Here is a 26,166-nt window from a genome sequence, read left to right as displayed (position 1 = left end):
CACGTTTAGGATTCTGCATAGCATGATCCTGGAGTTGAAGATCCATGAAGTTTCACAGAAGTTACATGAGGCCAAAACCACTGCCAGATTTTGAGGCTCACAGTATATAAAGAAATGTAAAAATGCCAAAACAGAGTTACAAAAATGATGGTGCCCTTTAATGCTTACATGGAAGAAATTAATCCTTTGACCCTCTCACCCCACCCAACCCACTACGTTTCTGCTAACCAGCAGTGACAGCAGAAAGAATCTTAAGTGGAGGTCATTTGTGAGCGGATGCTGAACTTGAAGGCGAGAGCCACCTGCTCCTGGAGGCTCAGTGAGTACCAGGAGCTGGAGGAGAGAAGCTTGACACTCAGGCCTCAGTGATGGGAACCTCTGTTTGGCCGCCTTTACGGATAGAGGCCCAGCTGGGCCCAAGGCTAACGCTTCCGTGGTCTTGGATCCCTGAGAGGGAGCAGTGGCCAGCTGTAGGCACCGTGAAATGCCTGCTTTGTATCTGAACTGGAAGTGAGTAACGCTGCAGAGCAGATACAATAAAACAGATCATGGAAAATTTAATGGCCCGTGGTCGGCAATCATTGAATTATTTATGCCATCTCTGCCTCTTCAGAAGTCTCCATCGCTCTGCCCGCAGCACTGCAGCCCTGGCCGTTTGCAGGCTGCGGAGTAACAGGGCCTGGAAAGAAAATGGGGCCCGGTAGCCAAGAGGCTGGAGGTTTCTGGGTAACCTTGGGCCAAAATTACTTCCCATCTCTTGGCTTCATTTTCTCATCTGCCAAATTAAGGGGTTCTCTTCCATGAGCTAATAACAACTTAAATTTATGCCGCTTCTTTTGTTCATAGATGACTCCTGTGTCCCTTCATCCTTTCCCAATCCCTGGAAGGTAGGCAGGACTGATATTACTATCATTCCCATTTTCTGAAAACTAAACTGAAGCTCAAAATCGTGAAAAGCCTTGGCCAAAGTCAAAAGGACAAAAAGTGGTGGAGAGAATTCCCAATTTGACATGTAGACTGAGTACACAGAATTTAACTTCGCTCCATACCAAAATCCTGTCGGGAAGAAAAGATATTAAGAGAAAGAGTAAATCCATATTAGAAAATAAGAAAAATGCTGTCAGTGGACCAGAAATGTGGAAGAATTTCTGAAAGGTAGCAGGAATATGGGATCCAACTGATGAGAAACTAGAGGAAGGAAACCATCCCTCGTTGTAGGACGAGGAGAGACTTGTCACTGAAGCCAGAGCCTCAGAGAAATAGCAACAAAAACAAGGAGGCCTTGGGGCAATTGAAACTGCTGGATGCATACCTGGGCCAGTTGTTCCAGCCCCTTCGTAAAAGTACAGAACCACTGGCCTTGGCATTCAACCCCAGGAAAAATTCAAGAACGCTCTCAAAATGGGGGTTCTGCAGGCATTTCTGTAGACTTGCCCTTCCTGATCTCCTCCACAGACTCAGAGGAATAAAATGAAGGACAGAGATTCCAGAGAGGGAAAAAAACATGGTCTGTTCTATTACGATGTGTGCCACTATATCTGCATTAGCACATCCATGATTGATACATGGGATCATGATGTCAGTACAACGTGGAGGTTGCATTGGTTCATATGTGATTTTTCCCTGCATACTATGTTTTGTGCCGCCAAGTAACAGCAGCTGAATGCAATGCAAACTGAGCCCAGAAGCACACAGCTCAAGACACAGTCACATGTACCCACACTCTTCATGGTCACTGCGTTGTCTTGGGAGGGTTTATTACACGGTACTCCATGTTCTCTGGGTATTTTGCTCTCGTTTTCATAACTCAGAAGCCTACAACCTACCTCATACCTCCTTGTATCATGGTACTCTTGCTTTTTTTTTTTTTAAGTCAAGCCCTATATTTACTGCAAAATTTTTTATTTATTAGAAGTTGAACATGTATTTTTTTAAACACCTGCATTTTAACAACTAGGGTTGCTATTACTTTTGTGAATGGTCTGATGATAATGTGGCATGACTTTTTTTTTTTTTTTTTTTTTTTTGCAGTACGTGGGCCTCTCACTGTTGTGGCCTCTCCCGTTGCGGAGCACAGGCTCCGGACGCGCAGGCTCAGCGGCCATGGCTCAGGGGCCCAGCCGCTCCGCGGCATGTAGGATCTTCCTGGACCGGGGCACGAACCCGTGTCACCTACATCGGCAGGCGGACTCTCAACCACTGCGCCACCAGAGAAGCCCGTGGCATGACTTTTGAGTAGCTTATTCCTACCCCTATTTTACCCATTAGTCCTATTCTTTTTGATGTGCAATTTTGAAGAATTTAAGGATTTTCAGGATCTCATATATCGAAATCCCTCTAACTAAGCTTTCCATCCTCATAGGAAAGTCATCTTACTTCAACAATGGTGGCAAGTCATGAGCTCGCATTTCTGCTCCCTGTCAGCAAGCCTCACCCAGACACTACAAGGACCCCAGACCCATTTAGGAAAGAGACCTATTCCAGAAGATCTATATAACCATATACCCACACAGAGGAAAGTCCCATCTGAGCCAGTACTGATCAATCTGGTTTTTTATTCACAGGCTCTAATGGATACCTGAGAATTACCAAGTTTTGAGGAAAACGAACCACAGAAAAGAGAAAGATCAAGGTGAGCAGAGCAACTGAAAAGGAAAAACAGAGATGATGCAGCAAACAGAAAAGAAATGGGAGGATATTGCATCCATAAAACAAAAGCAGCTTGCTATGAAAAAAAAGCTGGGGAGGACAAGCAGAGAATTAAAAAGTTCTTAGAATGAGAAACACATTGGCTGAAATGAAAAGCTTAATAAAAATAAAAGGGCTGGTTAATAGAATGAAAAACCAAATCAGACAATAAAGTCTAGGAAATGTCTCAGAATATATATTAAAATGTCAGAGTGGTTTTTAAGATAAGGAAAGATAAAAGAAGACGGAGGCTAGATCCCAGAAATCCAGTACCCAACTAATAGGAATTTCAGAAGAGAATTGAAGCCATGAAAGGCAAGGACTAAGGACTAATCAAATAGCTCATGAAAGACAGGGATTTTTCGGTTAAAAGGGGTCACTGTATTATCAAGATTCCTTTGTTTACCTATGATGGAAACCCAAATCAAATTGTGTAAAGAAAACAAACCTGAATGTGTTGTCTGATATGACTTCAGTCTCACCTGTATCCAGAGGTTCACAAATTCAAAAATCATTCATTCACTCATTCTCTCTCTCCCTTTCTCTCTTTGACTCTCCACCCTCCTCTCTGACTTCGCTGGCTTGGGTTCACGCCCAGACAGGCTCTCTAGGTATAGTAGCTAAGAAAGACTTCAGAAGCTCCAGTCTTACTTCATCCTTGTACCAAACCCAGAGAAAAGATCATAATTCTCTCTTTCTCAGCATCTAAATCATCTCTAAAAGGTACTCTGATTGGCCTGTGATTGGCCCAAGGGTCACATGTCCATCCCTGAACCAACCTCCTGGCGGGAGAGAAGGAGCTCTCTGATTGGCCACCCCAGGTCAGGAAAGGAGGGCCCCTTCATTAACAGAAGTTACATGGAGAGAGTGACTTAGTGGCAGTTCCCAAGGGAAAAGGAAGCAGGCCAGACAGAAAAGCAGTAGCCATGTACTATTCTAATCAAATACAGAGCAGGTGCAGTGAAAAAAGACACACAATTTGCAACAAACTGGGAAAGTTTCTGAAGTCCAACCATCAAGAGGAAATCTTAAAACTGCAGGAAAGAATGCAAAATATCTAAAAAGAAATAGCAGTCAAACTAGCATTACTTTTTTTTTTTTTTTTTTTTTGCGGTACGCGGGCCTCTCACTGTTGTGGCCTCTCCCATTGTGGAGCACAGGCTCCGGGCGCGCAGGCGCAGCGGCCATGGCTCAAGGGCCCAGCCGCTCTGCGGCATGTGGGATCTTCCCGGACCGGGGCATGAACCCGTGTCCCCTGCATCGGCAGGCGGACTCCCAACCACTGCGCCACCAGGGAAGCCCAGCATTAGATTTTTTCATATACAATAGAACTTTCTAGAAGGCAACAGAACAGCGTCTACAGCATTCTGAAAGGAAATCATGTGGAATCTCTTATTTATGTACAAAGGCACAGTAAAGACATTTTTAAATATTCAAGGACTCGGATTTACTAGCTTTCTAACTCCACCTATGTTATACACATTTTCTTCTTCTTTAACATGAAAACAGGAATGCACTTCTACTAATCTACAAAAAAATTTTTTTCTAATGCATATCCAGAAAGGTTTTATAGTACAAGGAGGCATATTGCTCATTAACAAGGGGTTCTATAAGAAAAGAGCTTCCTAAGTTAGCAACTCTGAGAATGACCAGGTCAAAGATGAATTAAATGCCCAATTTCAGGAGGGATGGGCAGGTGTAAAAAAGGAAAAGCTTGAGAAAACACTTACTGATAATACCGACCTTTCTTCATCATCTACTGCATTTGACAGAAATTAACCTTTTAAGATTTTTACCCATGACACTTTCAGTAGTTTAATTGCTTTGTACACATGTGCAATGTCAAAATACTGCCTTCATCTTTCATCACAAGTGTTCCACACACTCCACCCCCGTGCCTATGGCCAGAGCAGAATACTTCAACAGAGAGAAGACATAAGAGTTCTGTTCAAAATCTCACAAAAGCTAATACTAATTTTTTTTTTAATCTCACTACAAAATCAAAAAGACTGATCCGAAAAGTTGAACTGTTACACTCATGCATCATGATATACAGTACAATGTTAAGTAATGAACATGGGTAGATAAATTATGATGCATTCAGTGGCAACATTTCATGAAGGAGGCTGTACCCTCTTCATATCTGAAACCAGTTAGCAAGTGTCTGCATTTCCTAACCTCAGAAGCTGCAGTCTTCTTAAAGACAAAGTTCTCTCAACCGTTCAGTGCTCAGTGTTCTTAGCCCAACAATGCAAGGTTTTTTTGTTTTTTGTTTTTTATTATTTTTGGCTGCACTGGGTCTTCATGGCTGCACGTGGGCTTCCTCTAGTTGCCATGAGCGGGGGCTACTCTTCATTGGGGGGGCACAGCCTTCTCATTGCGGTGGCTTCTCTTGTTACAGAGCACGGGCTCTAGGCGCGAGGGCTTCAGTAGTTGTGGCACGTGAGCTCAGTAGTTGTGGCTCACAGGCTCTAGATTACAGGCTCAGTAATTGTGGCTCGTGGGCTTAGGTGCTCCACAGCATGTAGGATCTTCCCAGACCAGGGCTCGAACCCGTGTCCCCTGAGTTGGCAGGTGGATTCTTAACCACTGAGCCACCAGGGAAGTTCCACAAGGTATTTTGGCAACTCTTAATCTGAGCAAGCATTGAGGCTTTTGAAAAATAAGGCTTTAAGAAATCTTGTCATTTTAGGGCTAAACTTTAATAGAATGTGAAAGTTTGAACCCTTACACTTTAAACAAAAAAAACCCTAGAAATTACTGATTGGTTCAAAATGGTTTTATGGAAAAACTAATCTGTAACAAAAACTTGGCATTGAGTGTGAAGGCTCCACAGTTTGAGCAAAGCATAAAAAGTTTCCCAGGGGACCAGACAGGGCAGGAGAGGGCCCTGCCGTTTACAACAGAAGGCATTTTCTCTTACTCTTCTTGACAGGAGCTGAGCAGAGAAGCACTCCAATAGCCTCATCAAACACTGTCTTGTGGCCTTGCTGCGTGAGTGCTGAACACTCCAGGTGTTCTACAGCCCTGATCTCCTTCGCCATGGCTAAGCCCTGTGGGTAGGTGATGGGAACCAGCATCTTCTCCTTCAGTTTCTCAATTGTGTCTTTATCATCCCTACGATCAAGTTTCATCCCCACCAGGATGATAGGAGTCACATGATGGGACAATGGTGTCACACATCAGGATACCACTTTGCACATTTTCCAGTGATGCAGGACTCACAAGAGAAAAGCAAATGGAGAATACATCTGTTTGTGGATAGGACAGGGGATGTAGTCTGTCAGAATCTTCTCGTCCAACTGTATCCCATAAATCCAGATTCACTAGTTTTCCATCTACCATGACATTGGCAGAATAGTTGTCAAAGATAGTGGGCATATATTCTCCAAGAAATGCATTGATAACTGATGACTGATCCATAGGCAAGTTTTCCCTATAGCTCGGTCTCCCACCACCACACACCCGATGGCCTGCACCTGAGCTGCTCGCCGAGCTGGGTGGCAGCTGTGCTGAGGCCAGAAGCAGCAAGCTCAGGGCGTGGGGCTGCAGATGGCGGGGCAGTAGAGCTGTCCACACCGCCTCACCCTCCCTCTGCCGACCAGAAGCTGGAGCCCGGCAGCGGTCACCACCCAAAGCTGGGGAAAACTGCAGAGAAACAGGAAATGCGGAGCACTCACAGCCAGCCTCCCCTCCCCCATGCTGGCACCCACTGCTCCCAGGCTCCAGGGTGGGGCTCCACATTTTCTGAAAAAATTCCTTGAGTATGTACCCCGGCAGAAGGAAAACAGAATCTGAGAAAAAGATAACAGATTCAAGAAGCCATAGAACTAATAGAACGAACCCAGGAGAACAGTGAAAAGAAATCCCAGTAGCACAGCTGTGTAGCTGGCCTAATGAGAAATTAGCCCCAATCAGAACAAGAAATCAGAAGAGCCTGTGAAGAACAACCTCGAAGAAAACAGCATTACCCGGTCCTCTGAGGAAGACGCTAGGATGCTAAGTGCTGTCATGGAATTAAGGCATGCAGCACTTCTGAGCAGCAAGGATCTGAGCAACAAGGATAAGAAAGGTAATTAGTGACTGGGAAAAGCAGTGAACGGTACATGAAAGTCATGGCCCAGATAAAATGTGAGCTAAACTGTGCCATGATTTTGAGCCACCAAAGAGGTATAGGAAATTGTGCTTTCTGATCCCACAGAGCCAACCTGACATTGGTCAGGTAATGTGGGAAGAAGCAGGTAACTGTTGAATGCTTGGGGCTCACACATCATCTGTTTGGATTTGTGTCAGGAGTAAGTGATAATTATTTCCTCACGATGTGTTTGTTCTTTTTGAAAGTGATTGAATACTTCAGTAATTTCTCTTGACAAACTATCCTAACAGTAGGCTTACCTCTTCTTTAAAAATTATTTTTAATTTAAAAATATGTATGTAGACAGATGAGTTTAGTCTGTTTGTTTAGAGATAAGTGGTACCTTTTGGTTTTTCCAAGAGAAATGACTAAATTCTACCTAAACTAACAACCATTAAGAAGCATATAGTTAAAAGAAAACATCAGAGCTTCCCAGGTGGCGCAGTGGTTGGGAGTCCGCCTGCCGATGCAGGGAACACGGGTTCGTGCCCCGGTCCGGGAAGATCCCACATGCCGTGGAGTGGCTGGGCCCGTGAGCCATGGCCGCTGAGCCTGCGTGTCTGGAGCCTGTGCTCTGCAACAGGAGAGGCCACGGCAGTGAGAGGCCCACGTACCGCAAAAAAAAAAAAAGAAAAGAAAACATCACAACATCTACCTCTCAATTCAAGTTAAAAAAAGAGAGAAAATTATACAAGGATTAACATCTCTTATTTTGAAGAAAAATCTACTTAAAGTTCCGTAGTGCTTTCTAATTTTAGTGTCTTCTGTTATTGTCCGGTGAAAGTAAATTTTATATGTTTTCCTCAATGTTAATCATCATCTCTGGGTAATGAGATTTTAGGATACTGGCAGATTTGGGTTTTCTTTTTTTATATTTTTCTGAATTTCCACATTCAGAATCTACCATAAACGTGTATGATTTTTATAGTAAAAAATAAAAAAGAAAGTAAAATGGGAAGTAGAGCTATATACATTTTGATGTAGAAATATGTCTAGTATATATTTATAAACCAAAAAAATCAATTGGTGAGCATGACGTAGTGTGTGTGTGTGTGTGTGTGTGTGTGTGTGTGTGTATGTGTATGAAATCTGGAAAGATAATTGTTGTCACTAGGGAGTGGGGTATAGGCGCTGGCAGGATGAGGGGCAGGGGGTCTATCATATTTATTTTGTTTTTGTTCTGAGCTGTATATCTTTTTTACAGTGTGCACATAGTAAGTTAATAATTAAAGACATTTCTAAAAGCAGTGGTGGAGGGAGGCCAACCCCTGAGCTTCCAAGTACACAAGGATGCTCATTCCCCTCCTGCTCTGGTGAGCAGCCATGCTGGGAAGAGCTATCTCTCTTTCTTCCTCCAGGCAAAAGAACCCTCCAGAAGGAGAGGCCGTTCCATGGTAGACAGAGAAACACATCCAGGCTTGACCCACATAACTGCTGCTCAGTGGGCTCTGGGTGAGGGGACCCATAGCAGGAAGACCTGATGCAGACAGAACATGCACCCACGTGCTCGGCCAGAGACTGGAGTCAGCCTAGGAATGTGGTCCACGTGTGGACTGGAATCTGGAAGGGAGATGCCCACTGTTCAGGTAGGCAGTCAGCGTTGGGGCATCTGTCAGAAGATAGCAGGCTCACTCCTTCTCAGTCTGCATACCCTCCCTGGGCCTTCCCATCTACTCCGAGGGGTTGGTGGTAGATACCTACATCTTTATTCTCAGCGCTTGTCGTCTCTCTCTGGGCCTTCAGACCTAGATATCAAAGTATCTTCTGAACGACCCCACCTGAAATCCCCACAGGCATCTCAGACTCAACCTGCCCTAAACTGAGCACAGCCTCCAGCCTCCATGCCTCAGGCCTATCCTCTCCCTCTGTGACTTGGTTGGTGCCACCTCCTTCCCCCCACTGCACAGGCCAGAAACTGGCAGTCATCCTCTCCCTCTCCCTTTCCCTGCCTCCCACACCCAGTCAGTCACCCACTTCTAATTCTCTCTCATCCTGGCACAAACCCACTTCTCCCCCCACTTCCTCCAACAACGTCACAGGGCAACTGCCAACCTGGCAAACGGTCCTTCCACGCCCACCCCAACTGCAGTCGCATCACTGGCTGCCTTCCTCCCACCTCTTTTTCCCAGAGCACCCTGCTGAACCAGGCGGGTCTGTTCCTGATAGCCCCCTGCTCACAGACACTTTGAAGGCACCCCACAGCTCTCAGTTCCCAGTTCTCTCCTTGGCTCAACAAGCAAAGGTCCCACATGTCTGGCCCCAGCTAGCTACTCCAGCCTCGCCTCACATGAGATCAGCGAGGTGAATGTCCTTCATTCTTTTGAACCTTCCACGCACTCACTCACCTCTGGCCTTTGGATTGTATCCTACCTGCTGTTCTCTCTGCCTGGGACAGTCTACCCCTTTCCTCTCTTCTCTTCACTACTCACCTGCCAGATCCCCATTCAGGTGCCTTGGGAAGCTTGGCTGGATCAGGTGTCCCTCCTATGAGCCCAGAGTACCTTATACATTTTCCCCTGGTGCACAGATCACAAGGTATGATGATTGACTTCTTAGTACATCCATATCCCATGCTAGACTGTTACTGGGGGCAGCCTTCCTGAGTGCTCTGTTGGATGGATGAGTGAGTGGATGAGTGGATGGGTGAATGGATGGATGGATGGTATTAAATGAATGGGTGTGGTTAGCTGAATGGTTGAGGTTAGATGGGTAGGTGACTGCACGAGTGAATGAATGACTTAATGAATGAATGTATACCCAGGAACTGGTCAGACCCCTGCCGAGCTTGGTGAGCCTGAGGTCAATGGCAGGTAACTAGAGAGGCCCATGAACAAAGGTGTGGACCTAATTGTTAGATTTACCCAGACAATGCTGTGTTTCAGAACCTACAATGGTGGCTACTGAACCACCAACTTGCCCCAATCTCATACAGATCCTAGGGACCAGGAACTAGGGTATGGGGACAAGTGCCACATTTACACATGGAAGCCAAATAGGATCAGATGACATGGAGTCAAATCCCAGTCCCCAATTTCTCACTGAGTTCCCTGAGTTGAGTTACTATCCCCTCCAAACTTCAGTTTCCTTTCTGGAAAAAGGGTTGTAATTAATCCTACCTGTCTGAAGCCAACTCCCCAGAAGCATACTGGGAACCAAGGAATAATATACAAGTGATTTATCAAGAAAGAACTCCAGGGAAGACCAGAGGGCATGGGGCTCAGGGTGGGGAGGGAGGAAGGCAGGCAGGGTGGTGAGTTCCAGCAAAGTCCCACAGAGGAGGTGTGAGCTGGGGGCACAGGGCCACAACCCACCCCCGCCAGGGATTAGGGGCTCTCTGAACCCAGGCAAGGTGACTTCAGTAGCTCACAAGTAGTTCTCCAAAGATAGTCACAGGTGCTGGCACTCAAAAAAAAAAAAAAAAAATGGTGACAAGGAACCTGAAGGTCATCAACAAAATCCATTGCATCACTTCACCTCACTCCCATAGGGAAAAATGCGATGAAAGTTGTAAAGCTTTATCACTGTACCTAGCACACAGCAAGCAACAAAATATAACTATTATTACACAAAAACCCATAAATTTACCAAGTGTTTAGTGAGTGGCATGTCCTTGACTAGTACTGGGCTGAGGAAGAGGGACCCGTGTCTAGAAGCCCTCAGAGCAGCCCTGCTGGAAAATGACAATCTCTTTTTATTTGATGCAGTAAAAGACCCAGAATTGTCAGAAGCCGCTGTCAGCCAAAAAAAAAAAAAAAAAATTGTATATGCAATTAATTAGGCCTCTGCTTCAGCGCTCTGTTCTCTCTGTTTGCATTCACCAGCTTAGTATCCAATTTTTTAGCTGAGAAGGCGGGCAGCAGGTTTCTGAGATATTTTTTGCTAATGGGCTGAAATATTACACCCATAATTATAGCCTGGCTGCATATTTTTTTCTTTTGCTCATTTTGTTCAGCGTTGCAAACATTGTATCTGATTACAGCCATTCATGTCTTCTTTATGAAATAGGGTTTATCACACTCGGCAGAAGGGATCAGTGGCTCTGGAGAAATTATCTAGGCTAACAACACTTCCCGAGTCCCTGTGGGTTTGATGCTGCTGGATGCTGCCTTCTTGGGTGGGGCAAGGTGGGAGGGAGAGAGACTGGGACCAGAAGGATGGAGACAGCCCACGCCTGATACCCTCCACCAGCCTGTTCATTCTTCTCCAGGGCCCCAACCTATGCCCCATCCCCAGCACCCTTGACCTGCTGTATTTTTTCTCCCATAGCGCTTGTCACTTTCTAGCTTCACATTCATTGTCGGTCTCCTCCCACGAAGGCCAGGGGATTGGGAGAGAGGAATGCCAGTGGTGGGGTCTGTTTTATTCATTCATGTGTCCCAAGCTTTCAGAAGAGTATGGTTCCCAACCAGGGGTAAGTTTGCCCCCAGGGGACACTTGACAATGTCTGCAGACATTTTTAGTTGTCACAGTTGGGAAGGGGTGCTACGGGCATCTGGTGAACATGGGCCAGGGGTGCTGCTCGACACCTTACAGTGCACGAGACAGTCCCTCCCACCCCACAGCACAGAACACCCCCGTCCAAAGCGCAGACAGTGCTGAAGCTGAGAAACCCTGGAGCAGACAATCAATAAATATATGCTGGATAGGAGGCTTCAGTGAGAAGAGAATGCCTGCTAGGGGGAATCTATTTCACAGAGGGTGCCCCTGGGAAGCCCCTCTGAGATGTAGACACTTGGTTGGAGAACTGAATGAGGTGATAGGGCCAGCCATGTAGGGGTCCAGGGAAAGCACTTTCCAGGCAGAGGAGCCAGCCAGTATGAAGGCCTTGCATCAGAAACAAGGTCAGGGTTTTCAGGATGCCACGAGAAGAACAACGTGTCTAGGAACGGCCGGGGGGAGGTAATGATGCATGAGGTGAGGGAGGAGAGGGGGGCAGGGGCCAGACCGTGTCCACTGCAGACCAAGGAAGCAGTCTGCATGTTGCTGTAAGTGAAGGACGAAGCCATGTGGTGGAGTCAGGGACTAATGTGAACTCATTTTAAAAGAGCACTCTTGTCCCACATGGGGTAGAGTGGAAGCAGAAACACCAGTTAAGAGATAACCGCAGAGGCTCAAGCTAGAGGTGTGGGCCTGCGTTAGAGGGGCAGCAGAGGAGGGGTGAGAAATGGGCGGTTTGGAAGGCAGAGCCACAGAACTTGGATGTGGAAAAGGGATGACCCTTAGGTTTGGAGATGGAGAAAGGTAGAGAGGGAGGGAGGGGAAATGGATGATCCAAGGTTGCACAGTTAGTTAGGGACAATCCAGGCTAAATTCCAGATATTTTGGTTTTCAGTCTGATGTTCTTTAGCCCTCATCACGTGATTCTTGTGGACCAGCCAACATTCCCCTTTAAATCCCCAAACGTTTGGTGTAAACCCTGTAAGGGATATGAAAAAAACCCGGCCCCACCTCCAGGAACTTATATGCTAGGGAAGGAGACAGACACACAAACAACTGGGACAAAAGATGGGCTATGAATGTTATAAATGAGATTAAAACGATGGTCAGTAGAAGCACAAGGAAACAGGAGATGGAAACCTACTGGGGAACTGGGAAGTAACTTGGCTGGGAAGGATGGGTGGAATTTAAGGATATTCAATGGTCTAAAATTTCTGAAACAGCAATCACCTCACTCCGGAGATGCAGATGTTTCAGATTCCCGGTGCCCCTGGCAACATCTGCATGGGCAGTGTGACAGTGAGTCAAATATTTATGCATTCCACATCTCTCACAGGATAGCTGAAGAGTTCCAGGGAAGAAAAGACCTAACACAGTTCAACTCACACGTGGGAACTCAGTAGATTCTGGTGATCACAATGGTAAGTAGATTGACATCTGTGGTGTCCACTTAATTGGAGACGTGTGCTTTTTATTTTGGTTGTATTTGGACAGTGATGGTGAACTGAGGATGAAGATGTTTGTGATGATGCTGTTGAAAATGTTGGCAATATCAGTAATTCTCTGTGGATGGTGAGGTTAGTGACGGCTCAGATCATTCTGCTTTTTACAATATTGATTATGATGTGGATGTGGACTGGGTTGGTGACAGTGACCATAATATTACTAGTGACCATAATGAGGTTAGCAGTGATGTCTGTATTAGCAATGACTCCTAAAAGACAATTTTGATTGTGCTGATACGTATCATTTATGACATCAGTATGGACTATATTGATGGTGACAGTGACAGTATTGCTAATGATTAATGATGGTGTTTATATTCAAACAACATTGGTAATAATGAGATTGGCAATATCGATTCTGATATTGGTGATATCAATATTAGCAATAATGTTGATTCTGGTGATGATATTGGGAGTGATTAAAAAGATGATGCTGGGGCTTTCCTGGTGGCTCAGTGGTTGAGAGTTTGCCTGCCGATGCAGGAGACACGGGTTCGTGCCCCGGTCCAGGAAGATCCCACATGCGGCGGAGCGGCTGGCCCCGTGAGCCATGGCCACTGAGCCTGCACGTCCGGAGCCTGTGCTCCGCAATGGGAGAGGCCACAACAGTGAGAGGCCCACGTACCGCAAAAAAAATAAAAGATGATGCTGGGTGATTCAGTGATGCTGATGTAGAAGATAATGGTAATGATGAGAATACTTGTGATAACGATGCTGTTGATACCTAGAATGGTGGCTGAAAGCTTATTTTGGAGCCAAACCTACCCTAGTTCAAACCTAAAGTCTGGCATTTACTACTGTGTGCCACTTTGGGCCTCAGTTGCCTCATCTATTAAATGAGGATAATTATAACGGTGCCTATTTTCTAGGATTGCTGGGAGGATGAAATCACATCCTGCATATGAAATGTGGCATATAGAAAACAGCCAGTGAAATGAGCATGATGATGAGGATGGTGGTGGTGAGAAGCTCCTGGAGATAATGGCATTGATGATTCTCTTGATGGTGCAATTAAAGATCATTTATTGGTGATATTATTTCAGTGATTGTGATAAGGCTATTGATGGTGAAGAGACTAATCGTTTTGGATTACAATTATGATTGATGGGAACGGCATGGTGAAGTGTTCAAAGCACCAATCTTGGAATCAAACAGCAAAGGTTCAGTTTCCAACTCCGCCTCTGACATTCCATGTAACCTTGGCTGCATCTCAGCAGGTTAAGGCTGGAAGGCCACCTCCTCATCTGACAAATGAGGCAATTCAGGCCCAGAGAGATGAGGTGACTTGCCCTTGCTCCTGCAGCTGGATAGTGTGGCAAAGCTGGGGTGGGAAGCCAGGCTTCCTGGCCGCCAGTTCAGTCCTTTTTCCTCCCCGGCATATTCAGTCTCTTTGGATGGGAGCTTAGATTCCTTTACTGTGTGGGTGTATGCACGCATGCGTGGGTGCACACGTATACGTGCGTGTGGATGTGTTTTCCTGGACATTTTCCCAAAAGCACATAATAGCAGAGCCACCGGCCCAATTTTCAAAGAGTCGTTTTGTGAGAATCAGGCTCCAGGTGTCCCTCTGTAATCTTTTTCCTCTCCCCCAGCGAGCAGAGGATTGGCTCTGGCTGGACAAGGAGCTGAAATGGGTAATATTTGCCTAGTTTTTAGTGTCTGGTGTCTATAGCTTGCACTTCCATCATTCTATTATATTGATGACAGGCAGGCCCAAGCCACGGAGAAGAAACAAATTACCTAATAAATCAAGACCCCAGGATCTAAAGTGGACAGTGTTATTAGCCGAGGGGAGAGAGGGATGCTAAGTGATAGGTATGGCTGCCTGTGAAAACGGTCCAAGCAGGGAATCATCTGTCTATTTCTCCATAAATAATTACACACAACTGATATGCATCTGAGACAGAACATGATATGTTATTATTAACTAAACAGGGGGAGGGAGACAGCGGCAGGAAGGGAGAGGGGGAGCGTGTCGAGGAAACCGGAGCAGCGTTTGTGATGCTGGGCTTTGGCAAAGGCAGGAGGGATGTGATGACCTCAGAAACTGCAATCCAAAGGGGCCGGGACCCTTATCCTGGACAGAGGTGGGAAGCCAAACAATTTGGCAAAGAGGATGAGGGGAAGAATGAACTAACAGATATCGAGTCCCTACTGCATCCCAGCCTCTGTGGCTCAGTTCTGCTCATCCATTACTTCTTAGTCTTCACAATAGCCATTTAAGAACGCAGCTTCTGGGGCCATATCGCCTGTGTTCAAAATCCCAGCATTGTGGGGTCCTGGGTTAGTTACTTAACCCCTCCAGCTCTCCACGTCACCCCCTGTAGAGTGGTACAGTCATAAGAGCGCCAACATCACAGAGTTGTCGTGAGCATTCAATGAGTTAACGCTCGCAAAGCACTTAGAACAGTGCCGGATGCACAGTAAACACGATATTGTAAGCCTGTGTTGAATAGATTGTCATCTCTATTTTACAAATGGAAAGCATGAGGTTCAGAGGGGAAGCAACACGTCCAAAGTTATACAGAACAAAAGTAAAAGTGGTATTTCAACCCATATCTAGTCAACCCTGAAATTCATACTCTTTCCCCTACCTAGGGGTGAGCAAACTTTGTAAGGGGCTAGACAGAAAATATTTTAGGCTTTGTGGGCCAGAGAGTCTCTGCTCAACTACTCAACTCTGCTGTAATAGCTTGAAAGCAGCACCAGGCAATCTGGAAAGGAATAGGTGTGACTGTGTCCAATAAAACTTTATTTATAAAAATGGGCAACAGACAGATTTGCTGACCCCTGTCCAAGACTGTTCTTACAACTTACCTAAATGGTCTCCCTCTCCAAGGAGACGGTTATAAATACCTGAACTCTGTACTAAAGGGGTGGGCAATTTTCTCACCCTACTCATTCCAGGCCCCCCTGCAGGCACAGATCACAAAGGGCTGGGCCCCCTCCTGCCTCATACTCACCACCAACCCCCCTCTCCGTTGGGTCCTTTGAACATCCTGTGTGTTGGTGGCGGGGTGGGGGGGCCCAGCGCCCCCCAGCCGGCCAGGCAGAGCCGTTCGGCCTGGAGAAGATTGTGTTTTCAGAGAGCAGTGCCCGGAGCCAGGAAGCAGCCCTCTTCCAAGCCTCTGTGGGCTTCTCCTAGAAGCCCCATGATAATCCTTTGTGGGCTGTTAATAAGCAAGTTGAACCCCATAATCACCCACTGCTTAGCTTCCTGGCTTTAATTTCCATGGAGGCTGGAGAAACAGTGGCTAAGGGTTTTGCTTCCAGACAAAAGCAGCAAACATTTACCCCACAGACATCTCGAAGCAGGGCTGGCACTGCCCCACATGGTCCCGGCTTACAGCTCCTGCACACGCAGGCTTAAGGGGCCGGGCTGAGTGAGGGCTGCACACACCGCCCCGGAACCCGGCCAGCAAGCTCCAGAGACTTGGGAACAAAAGCAACTCTGCGGGTGCTTCCAGAGTCTTCTCAGGAAGGCATCTCAGCAAAAGGCTGGGGGCTTCCCCAGCTCCCCTCCTCCCAGAACTCACTCCTGCCCTTTCTGACGCTCCTGCTTGGGGACCACAGATAGACCCCTGTGACCTCATCCTTCCCCCCCCCCCCATTTGAGACCATGTTCGTCAGGCAGATAATTTAGTATTGATATTTCAGCAGGGCCAAATTGCCTTCGGGTCAGCCTCAGTGGCCCGGCGGCCCCCTGCTCCATTAGGAAATCTCCTTCTGGAGATCTCTCTGCAGTGGGGAACGCCACTCTAGGGGGGGATACTTGCATATTCTTTTCAGCCCTTTTACAAAAACAAAAACAAAAGGAAACAAACAAAAAACCAGTGGCTCGCTAGTTCTGAGCCGTGGGCAAGTACCTGAGCCTGTTTGAGCCTCTGTCCCTTGTCTGGAGTGCGGTCGGATCCCAGCTCGGCCACAGTCTGCGTGGTCTGGTGTGAGTCACTCTGCTTCTCTGAGCATAAAGCTCCTCCTCCTTAAAGTGGGCTGATGATCCCTGCCCTACCCACCTTTATGCCTACAGTCCTGCAAGGATGAAAGAGAGATTGGGGGTAAGGTAGCACTTTGTAAATATATAAGACAATGTAGTGAAATCATGGCTTCATAGAATGAATGTAGACTGTGGCGTCAGGCAGGAGTACATTTAAATCCCGGGGCTCCTCCACCTCAGCTGGGAACCTGAGACTAGGTGTGTGGCCTACCTGACCCTCTCTCCTTAAACTGAGGGTAAGTGTACCTGCCCCATCAGGGGGTTTCGATCAGTTTCTTCAAGGCAGGATGCCCCGCGCGGGCGACAGTCCTGTTACTACATACGTCGTGGCCAAGTGCAGGCATTGGAGATGTCATTGGGGCTGAGGCTGGCAAAAGACATCCTGTCCCTTCTGTGATGGCTCAGCAGCGGGGTCCAGCTGACCCTGCAGAGTGGCCTTCAGTCATGGCGTAGACATCAGGGGCTAGTAAATGGCTTGTCAGACCCCAGAGCAAGGAGCACTGGACAAGAGTAAGGAAACGGCATTACTGAGCCGTCTCTCTCTGGTCTTCAATACTCGTTTATTCCTTCATCCAACAACTTGACCTGAGCATCCATGGTTGGGGTAGGCCTTTGATCTAGTGCCTGGGAAATCGAGAGAAATAGCTCGTTCTCTGCTTTCGGGGAGGCAGGTAGACAAGTATAAAAAATGCCATATAAGTAATACCATAAAAAAACACGCTTCGGGGGCAGAGGGGGCACTGGGAGCAGAAGGGAGAGAGGGAGGGATTAGGCACTGGGGGTGGGGAGAGGGCACTGGACCCATGACACTTGATCTCAGCGGCCCTGGGCAGCATCACTCCCACTCCCTGGGCAGCCATCAGTAAAGCAGGATTGCTCATAGCAGCCCCGCCTTCTCCCCTAGGGTGTTGCCAGCATCCACTGGAATAGAGTAGAGGTGAAGTTAACAAGGGGCGGTGTTACAAGCGAGAAAGTCACTAGGCAATTTTGAGAAGCAGACCTCCTTCTGGCCATCTGGGCACCCACAGCCCTTGTGCCAACCTTGGCCTCTCAATGTTCCAACACTGCCAAGCAGGTCCCAAGCTCTGAACATCTCTTTCTCCACCCACCCCACTGTTCAGATACCACCAAAGTAGAATTTCAGCATTCAAACCAATTCGAGAATTGCCTAAAGGACAGTTAGTTGCCTTCGTCTAAATGCTTGGGGAAAGTGGGGCCCCATGAGGGTGAAGGACTTGTCTTAGCTCATTCATCCAGTCAGCAGTGGGGAGGAGATTAGAATCGGGATTTCCTCTCCCCAGCACATGCTACTTCCAGGGTGCCCCTTCTGTCCCTAGCCATTGCCTCCTGCCTGCAATGAATTGAATTGTATGTAACTGATAAATTATGCAAAAGGGCACCTGGCAGTTTTCTGAAATGTTGGGTAGCTTCAAGGCAGCCCCTGGGGACACAGTCTAATTTTATGGAAACCTCACACTCTGTCTGGCCTGTTTTGTGTAAGTCAGATTGATATAACAAGACTCTAGGGAATTGACTTGATTTCTAATTTTATTCTCTAGGTGAGCTGAATGAGATAGAACTGTAGTGAGTGTGTTGTCTGGGGTGGGCAGTGTAACGGCAGTGAAGAAAAATGGCTTTTCATCTGCCTAATGGATCATTTCTCCAGTTGGACTTCCCTGCTTCAAAATCCAAGCTTCTCTCCTTTGGGCAGAGGGGTCGTGTGTCAAGTACAGGGAGCAGGCAGTGGGAAGGGAGACTCTACATCCCTTCAGCAGATAAACCCAGAGCCTGGCAGGAAGGAGGGACTCTGGACCAAGGGATACTGACTATCCTTCTGCTGAGGACACCCCAGCCCAGCCCCAGGGATAGGCTATAGCAACTTTTATTTTTGAGGTTCCAACTCAAAGAGCTTCCATATCCCCTCCCTCAAGTCTCCTTGGCTAAGCTAAGTGATAGACCAGAACATTCACGGGAACTCTACTGAGAATTAAAGCCCAACGGAAGGGTGAGCACTTGTGATGAACTGCCTTCCTCCCATCATCCAGGGGTGGGATCCTGTTATCTCCCCAGAACCAGCAGGGATTGTTGCAGCCCATGAGGGAACACCGGAAGCAGGTGAAAAGGAGCCATTTTGTTGAGCACCTACTATGTGCCGGATACTTTAATATTCACAACAGCACCAGGAGGTAGATGTGATTATCCCTAGTTTACAGGTAAGGAAACAGGCCCTACAGGATGGAGTCACTTCCCCAAGGTCACAGAGCTACTCAGGGACAGAATCTAGGATTCCAACCCAGGTCCCTCTGACACCAAAGGCCACGCTCAGTCTTCTGTTCCGCATAGGCTCCCTTGGGGAGAGGGACTGCTCCTTGCACAGATCGATACACAGCCTCTTCCTCGGGTACCCAGCCAGCTCAGAGGTTAGCCACGCCCCTTCCAAGCGAGGGTGTGGCTTCTTCTGAATTCCATATGATGATAATTGTGGATTCAAAGAACAGCTCCCCCCCACCCCCGCCAAAAAAAGAACAGCTCCCTCCCTCCGGTCTCCCTTCTCCTCCCAGCGCATGCACGCGCACACACACACACACACACACACACACCCCACCCTGACATCCCCCAGCCAGTGAGAACCCAGACAGGGTACAGCGTGTCATGGCCTAGGAGTCAGGAGGCCCAAGCTGAGACCCAGGGCCACCATTAATTGTGCACATGCCCTCCAGACACTACTCTACCCTCTCTGAGCCTGTTTCTTCACCTGCTAAATGCAGGCAACTCCATCCCACCTACTCCCTGGGGTTGTGTGAGGGCCATGGGGTAGTGGGCGTGACAGCACTTTAAAAGTCATGGCATCTGGGCTTCCCTGGTGGTGCAGTGGTTGAGAGTCCACCTGCCGATGCAGGGGACACGGGTTCGTGCCCCGGTTCGGGAAGATCCCACATGCCACGGAGCGGCTGGGCCCGTGAGCCATGGCCACTGAGCCTGCATGTCCAGAGCCTGTGCTCCGCAATGGGAAAGGCCACAACAGTGAGAGGCCCGCGTACCAAAAAAAAAAAAAAAAAAAAAAGCCATGGCATCTAAACAACCTAACCTACCACCTAAAAGAATTAGAAAAAGAAGAAAACCTAAAGGCAGCAGAAGGAAGGAAATAATAAAGTTAAAAGTCATGGGGTCTAATCGCAAAGTAAGAACAATAACAATGACTTGCACGTCTTTGCTGTGTGCCTGGCCCAGGCTGCACTGCGTGCCTCTGAAGTGTGACTCTGTCACTGTTGAAGTGTGACTCTGTCACTGTTGTCCACAGTCACTAACCACTTTTTAAGGCCTTAGTGCTTTGTTCCGCACCCCTACCACTCAGTGTTCATTTGGGGGGTCAAGGAGGCTAATAAATAACACTCCCCCATCCCTTTTCAAGTCCGGAATCCATAAGAGAGGGACCAGGAGACAAGTGATGGAGACCAACATGTCTAAATTGGCAAAGCCGGTTGTGGCTTAGAGGGGTGGCCACAGTGTTTCCTAATACTTCCTTCTGAATGAACCCCTAAAAAACTTCAGCCCCTGTACCCCCCTGCAGAGACAGCCCCAGCCCAACTAAAGAGATCAGATCACAGGCCCCTCCCCACAGGCAGGCAGGGCTGGAAGCCAGGGCCGGAAGGGGCCAGCCCGGGATGTACATTTCCCTTCCAAACTCTCCAACTCCCCAATCTGGCATGTGCTCACTCTCCAAGGAAACAATGGCCAGACAAGGGTGCTCCTAGAAAAACTGACCATTCCAATTTGCCCAGGACTGTCTCAGTTTTAGCACGAAAAGTCCTACATCCCAGGCAAGCCAGAGCAGTCAGTCATCCCAAGAGGTCCCCTAACATTCTAAGGACGCCCCATGAACCAGCTCTCACCAGAGGTTTCCTGCCCAGAGGTTCCCAGCCCTCCAAGGGTAGTCTAGGTCGGCTGCTGGACCAGGCCACCCCAGGCTTCGAGAGCCCGGTCCTCCCAGTGTGGCCCATCATGGCTTCTGACCGATCCCTGGAAACCTGGGCAATGTAGACCCTGCTCATGTCCCAGCCCACAGGCCTTCCCTGGGTGGTACCCAGGAAGCCGCTGTCCAGCACGGCTCCCAGGCATCATTGCTCTGGCCAGGCTGCTCTGCTCACTGTGCCCTTTGGGCTCACATCATTCTTGCCCAGGCATCTGTCCCCCTGCCAGCCTGGTGGCAATAATCCTCATCCCCTCCAGCCTAGACAGCACCTCTAGGGTGACACACCTCATCTCCCGTGAGCCTCTTGACCACCCCAGGTGGGACAAGACAGGACAAGGGTCATTGTCCCCTTGGACCAGAGAACAAAGGGAGGCTTGGCCATCGCCCTCGGTGTCACAGCCACTTGGCACATTCGGGCCTCCAACCCCAGCCTTCCTGCCTCAGCGACTCCTGTCCTCATGACCCAAGAACAAGGAATGGGAAGGGAGAAAGGTGACCGGGGAGATAGATGGTTTAGGGAGGGAAATCAGTCCTTGACTTACTATCTAAGCAAAGCCATGAGCAGGGAGTATAGCCTCTCTGAACCTCACTTTCCCCATCTGTAAAATGGATCAGCGTCCCACCTAAGGAGGCATCCAGGAGTACTGGAGATCTTTGCCTGGGACTCAGCTCTTCTTGACAATAACCCTGGGCCTTTCTCAGTTGCCCTGCCTCTGGTCCCCTCAGGCTCTCCCAGACCATATGCCCTCCCAGCCCACCCCACCCATGGGCCCTTCCACCCCAGATCACAGCTGGATTGAGAGCCAGGTTCCAAGTGTGTGAGATCCCTGGTTGTGTGAATTTTACAAGTCACACACTGTATTAAGACACCCAAGGGCTTTAGAGGAGTAAAGCCACATCCCCTCTGGGAAGGAGGGGAGATAAACCTGGAGGGTGGCACCTCTGTCATCAGTCACCTGGGAGTCCTGAGGTAGGTCTGAGAGGAGCCGCTGGCATTTAGGAGCTGCTACCTGATGACACTGAGGCTGATTTATTAGTTGTTTTCCCCCCTGCATCCAGCCCAGGGCCAGGCTCAGGGGAGTGGGAGGGAGGATGGGTTGTCAGCCAAAACCATTCAGCCACAAGCCATGAGGTGCAGTCTATGCACTCACTAGGTCTCAGTGGAGCAGGGTCGGGGCTACAAGACCCAGGGGATGCAATCTCCGACCTCAGGGGGAAGCCCAGGAATGATGGAAGAACTTCTGGGCTGGAGGCTTTCCACGGGAGCCCCCAGGGCCTCTAAAAGGGTGTTGAAAAGGTGTCAATCTTTAGAGGATCTTTTGCTGTCAGAGCCGAGGGGGGTTCACACAACATCAACCTAATAGCCATCTGCAAGGAGGGAGGTGGGGACTTTAACTGGGGCGGGGGCGGGGCGGGGTGGTGTTTGCACAGGGACCCTCAACCCCATCTGGAAGGGGAGGGAGAAAGGAGAAAGCGCTGGACCAGATATGGTCCAATGTGGTAGGGCCTGGCTGTTTGTGATGTCCTCGGTAACATTATTCTCCGTGGATTTTATATTGTAAAACAGAATCCGCTTCAACCCCTTCACGGAAACCAAGATAGGGTTGGGACAGGGGCTTAGATCACACAGGGGCAATCTGGCACTTGACCCAGACCTCTCTGACCTCAAGCCCCCCTCTCAGCACACCCCACCGCCTCTACTTCTCTGTCCTAACGATGGGGAAATCACGCATCCTACAGATTCTGAGCCATCACACTCACTGGCTACTGCAGTGGTACCCACACTGGGAGCTGTTGAACAAACGGTGCTGGAATCACACCTCCGAGGGCTGGGCCACCCCTTACCCCCGGAGTCAGCAAGAAGGTAGACTTGAGCAAATCTAAGAGAGGGGGCTTCAGGGAGACAGCAAGAACCGAGCAGCTGCCGCCCCACAGCTGGGAAACGGGGTGGGGCAAGCAAGAACCCCGCTCCATGCATCAGCGCCTTACAGACACCCTTCTTCCTCCGCCCCTCCCACCTCTTGTTTTACACTCATTTTCATATTTGGCTCTTTACCTCCAGAATCCTCAGTTATCTCCAGAGCCAGAGAGCATCCATCATCCTCTCTCAAGGGGAGGCCCCGGATCCACTCCCTCCCCCTCCCCCTGGCTCTGGGCCCTCCCCTCCTCTGACATCTCTGTGAATCCACACCGGCTTTGCAGATTGAGCGTCTTCCGCTCCAGATTGGACTTCTCCTGTCCTAACCATGCTATCGGAGTCTAGCTGCCGCACTGTCCCTGAGCTTTCTGGCCCTCCTGCTGCCCCCCCACCTCAGCAGCTGTGGCCATTGGCTGAGCTCTCCCTGTGATGCCCCGAAAGCTAACCTTCACCTTGGAGGAGGGAGCAAAGGCCTGAATGCTTGCAGACCGTCATGCTGAAGCAGCCCTCAACCCCAGGCCCAACTTCACCAGCTCCCGGGGACCCTGATCGAGGGGCAGGCTGATGTACCCCGAACCACATGTGCCCTCCTGTCTCGGCTTCCTGACCCTCGGAGGTCAAGTTCAGACCTAGGGAGGTGTCCCCCCCGCCCCACCGAGTCCCACTCACTTCCGCAGCTGCTTGTGAAGGGTGGAGAGAGTCCTGGCACTGGAGGCCAGCTCGGACAGCCCTGGGGGAGGGGAAAGGAAACCCACACGAGTCCAGGGAAAGTCCGGAGGCCCACTTGAGGTGAGGCAGCTGCTCTAAGAGCACCCTAAGTGAGCTTCAAGAGGGGGAGCGTGTCCTCTGCACGTCCGGCCCATCTGAGAGTGGGAGCATTCCCCACAGGGAAGGGAGAGGGATTTCGGGGAGTCTGAGGGAAAGAAGCAGTATTTTTGGTGCTTTTCCCGGGAGCATGGAACGTCTGGCTTGGGCAGAGCCCAGGAAGATGTCAGGAACCACCCACCCCATGTGCTTTACATGGGAACTGATCCCATTTCTTGGTTAATGATGTGATAATCCTAGAGAGACGCAAAGACGGCCTTCTCATAAAACACTCCCAGCCCTCGGTGAGATCCAAAGGTCAGCTCACACGTGACCAGGGAATCCTTTAGGCTCCAGCCACCTCCTTCCTTTTCCCGGCCGCGTGGCATGCGTGGGACAGTGAGTCACCCCGCCTGCAGCAGGGAGCACAGCTCCCTGAAAGAGCGCTGGGCTGAGATTGCGCCCAGAGCTCGGCTCCCAGGCCCAGCGCTGCACGCCCCTCCCCCAAACCTCACAGAATGATTCTTGGTTCCCCCATCAGAATGATACAAGGATCGCACTAGGTGACTTCCAAGACTCTTCCAGCTCAGAGAGTGCAGAATCTGACCCTGAACTTGCACAGCCCTGAAAATGATGCCTCACTCACCTCACCCTAATCCCTGCCTAAAGGTCCTGTCTGTGTTTGAAATTTTGATATTTTGTTCATTAGATTGTTTTTGCTTTGATTTTGATTTTGTTCCATTAATAGTCTTCATTTTTTAGAACAGTTTCAGATTTACAGAAAAATTCAGTGGAAAGTATAGAATTCCCATGTACTCCCTTCTTCCTCTGCAGCTTCCCCATTATATTAATCTTTATTTATTTTTGCGGTACGCGGGCCTTTCTCTGTTGTGGCCTCTCCCGTTGCGGAGCACAGGCTCCAGACGCACAGGCCCAGCGGCCATGGCTCACGGGCCCAGCCGCTCCGCGGCATGTGGGATCCTCCCGGACCGGGGCACGAACCCGTGTCCCCTGCATTGGCAGGCGGACTCTCAACCACTGCGCCACCAGGGAAGCCCTAATCTTACATTAATGTGGTGTGTATGTTACAACTCATGAATCAGTACTGAAACTTTAGCATTAAAGTCCCTAGTTTACCATACCGTTCACTCTTGATGTTTTACCTTCTATGGGTTTTGACAAAGGAATAATGACATGTATCCACCATTGTAGTGTCATATAAGTGTAGTTTCACTGCCCTAAAAATCCTGTGTGTTCCACGTGTTCATCCGTTCATTCTCCCCCCACCCCCCGGCAACCACTGATTTTTTTACTGTCTCCATAGTTTTGCCTTTTCTAGAAGTCATATATTTGGAATCATACAGTACGTAGCCTTTTCAGACTCACTTTTTCACTTGGTGATATGAATTTAAGGTTCCTCCATGTCCTTTCCTGGCTTGAGAGCCATCGCGTTTTAGCCCTGAATAATATTCCATTGCCTGGATGTACCACAGTTTCTTTATCCATTCACTAAGTGAATGCCTCCAATCCCTGTCTGTATTTGAAATTTCAATATTCTCTTCATCACAGAATTTTTGCATTAATTTTGACTTTAAAAAAATACTTCATTAAAATTGTATTTATCTTGATTACTGAGTTTTGGGTGCCCTTTCAACATTCTGCTGGGGTGAGTGCCTGACTCCTCTCACCCAAGTCCCAGCCCCACTCTGACCTCTGTTTGGCTTGAGACCCAGGAGCTGGGAGAAGCCAGGTGAGAACCAAGTGGACAGCAGATGCCAGAAGATGTGGTCCCAGCACAGGCTGGCGCTGCAGGCTTGAAGTCCACTTACTGGAGTCCTGGGAAATGTTGACCGGGGCCCTTTCTTCTCCATCACCTTGGCCACCCCCACAACCCTCACTGCCTCTGGGCTCCTCTCCCTGCCCTCTCTGCCCCAGCCCCTCCTGGATATCCAGGCCAAGCCACATTCTCCCAACAGCTGCTCTCATCTCCTGTCTCTCCTGGAGATGCCCTGACTCCTTGGTGCCTTCTGCACCTGGTCCAGACTCTTCTGCACCTGAGGTCCTTGCACAGCCTGCATCCCCATCCCTCTGGGTTTTCCCAGGGCCTTTCCACACCTGGCAGCTTTACTTGCCTCCCCCTCCTGACCCTCGGGCTTTCATTCATGCCAAGTCCCCACCGTGAGATGCCGTCTTCAAAAAATGGCGAGGTGTTGTAGAAGGTTCCATCTTTTTCAAACCAAGATCTCATTCTTCAAATAAACCAGTTCTCAGAAAACTTATGTGTAAAACAAATCCAGCAGATCCACTCTGCCTGGAGCAAATGGACACGCTCTTTATCCCTGAAGTACTATCCCTGAAAAGTGAGGGAGTCTGGAAAACATGGGTGCGATAGAAAGAACTGGGCTTTGGTGTTGAAAATCCTGGGCTCCAGCCCTGATACCCCACCTGCATGCTCTGCAGCGCTCTCTTGAACAGCACAGACCCTCCTGAGTCGGAATTCTACTTCTGTGCATCTTCCTTGCTCGTCACACTCAGAACTTTGTCTGATTGCCCTTCCTTCATCCAGCCATTTCCTCAACTAGCATTTATTGAGCACCTACTAGTTCCTCTACCCATGTGCCAGGTATTTTTCCAGGCACCGGGGATGCAGCTGTGAGCCAAATGGACAAATCCCCACCATCATGGAGGTGACACTGCAGTGAGGGGAGA

The 26,166-nt window shown here is 48.8% G+C and overlaps 1 pseudogene across 1 annotated transcript in view; it reads right to left on the bottom strand.

The window, feature by feature from the left end:
• Positions 1-5,585: 5,585 nt before the first annotated feature.
• Positions 5,586-26,166, bottom strand: part of LOC309802246 (ras-related C3 botulinum toxin substrate 1-like) — a 38,193-nt pseudogene continuing 17,612 nt past the window's right edge. Inside the window, exons 2-4 of the transcript in view lie at positions 23,323-23,383; positions 6,276-6,336; positions 5,586-6,200 (exon numbers count right to left, since the gene is read on the bottom strand). The product of the transcript in view is annotated as a ras-related C3 botulinum toxin substrate 1-like (transcript). The remainder of the gene's footprint in view (positions 6,201-6,275; positions 6,337-23,322; positions 23,384-26,166) is intronic.

The sequence above is a fragment of the Mesoplodon mirus genome (assembly GCF_964341445.2).
Source record: "Mesoplodon mirus genome assembly, chromosome: 4".
Classification (NCBI taxonomy): Eukaryota; Metazoa; Chordata; class Mammalia; order Artiodactyla; family Ziphiidae; genus Mesoplodon; species Mesoplodon mirus.
This window is presented reverse-complemented; position numbering and strand designations above follow the sequence as displayed.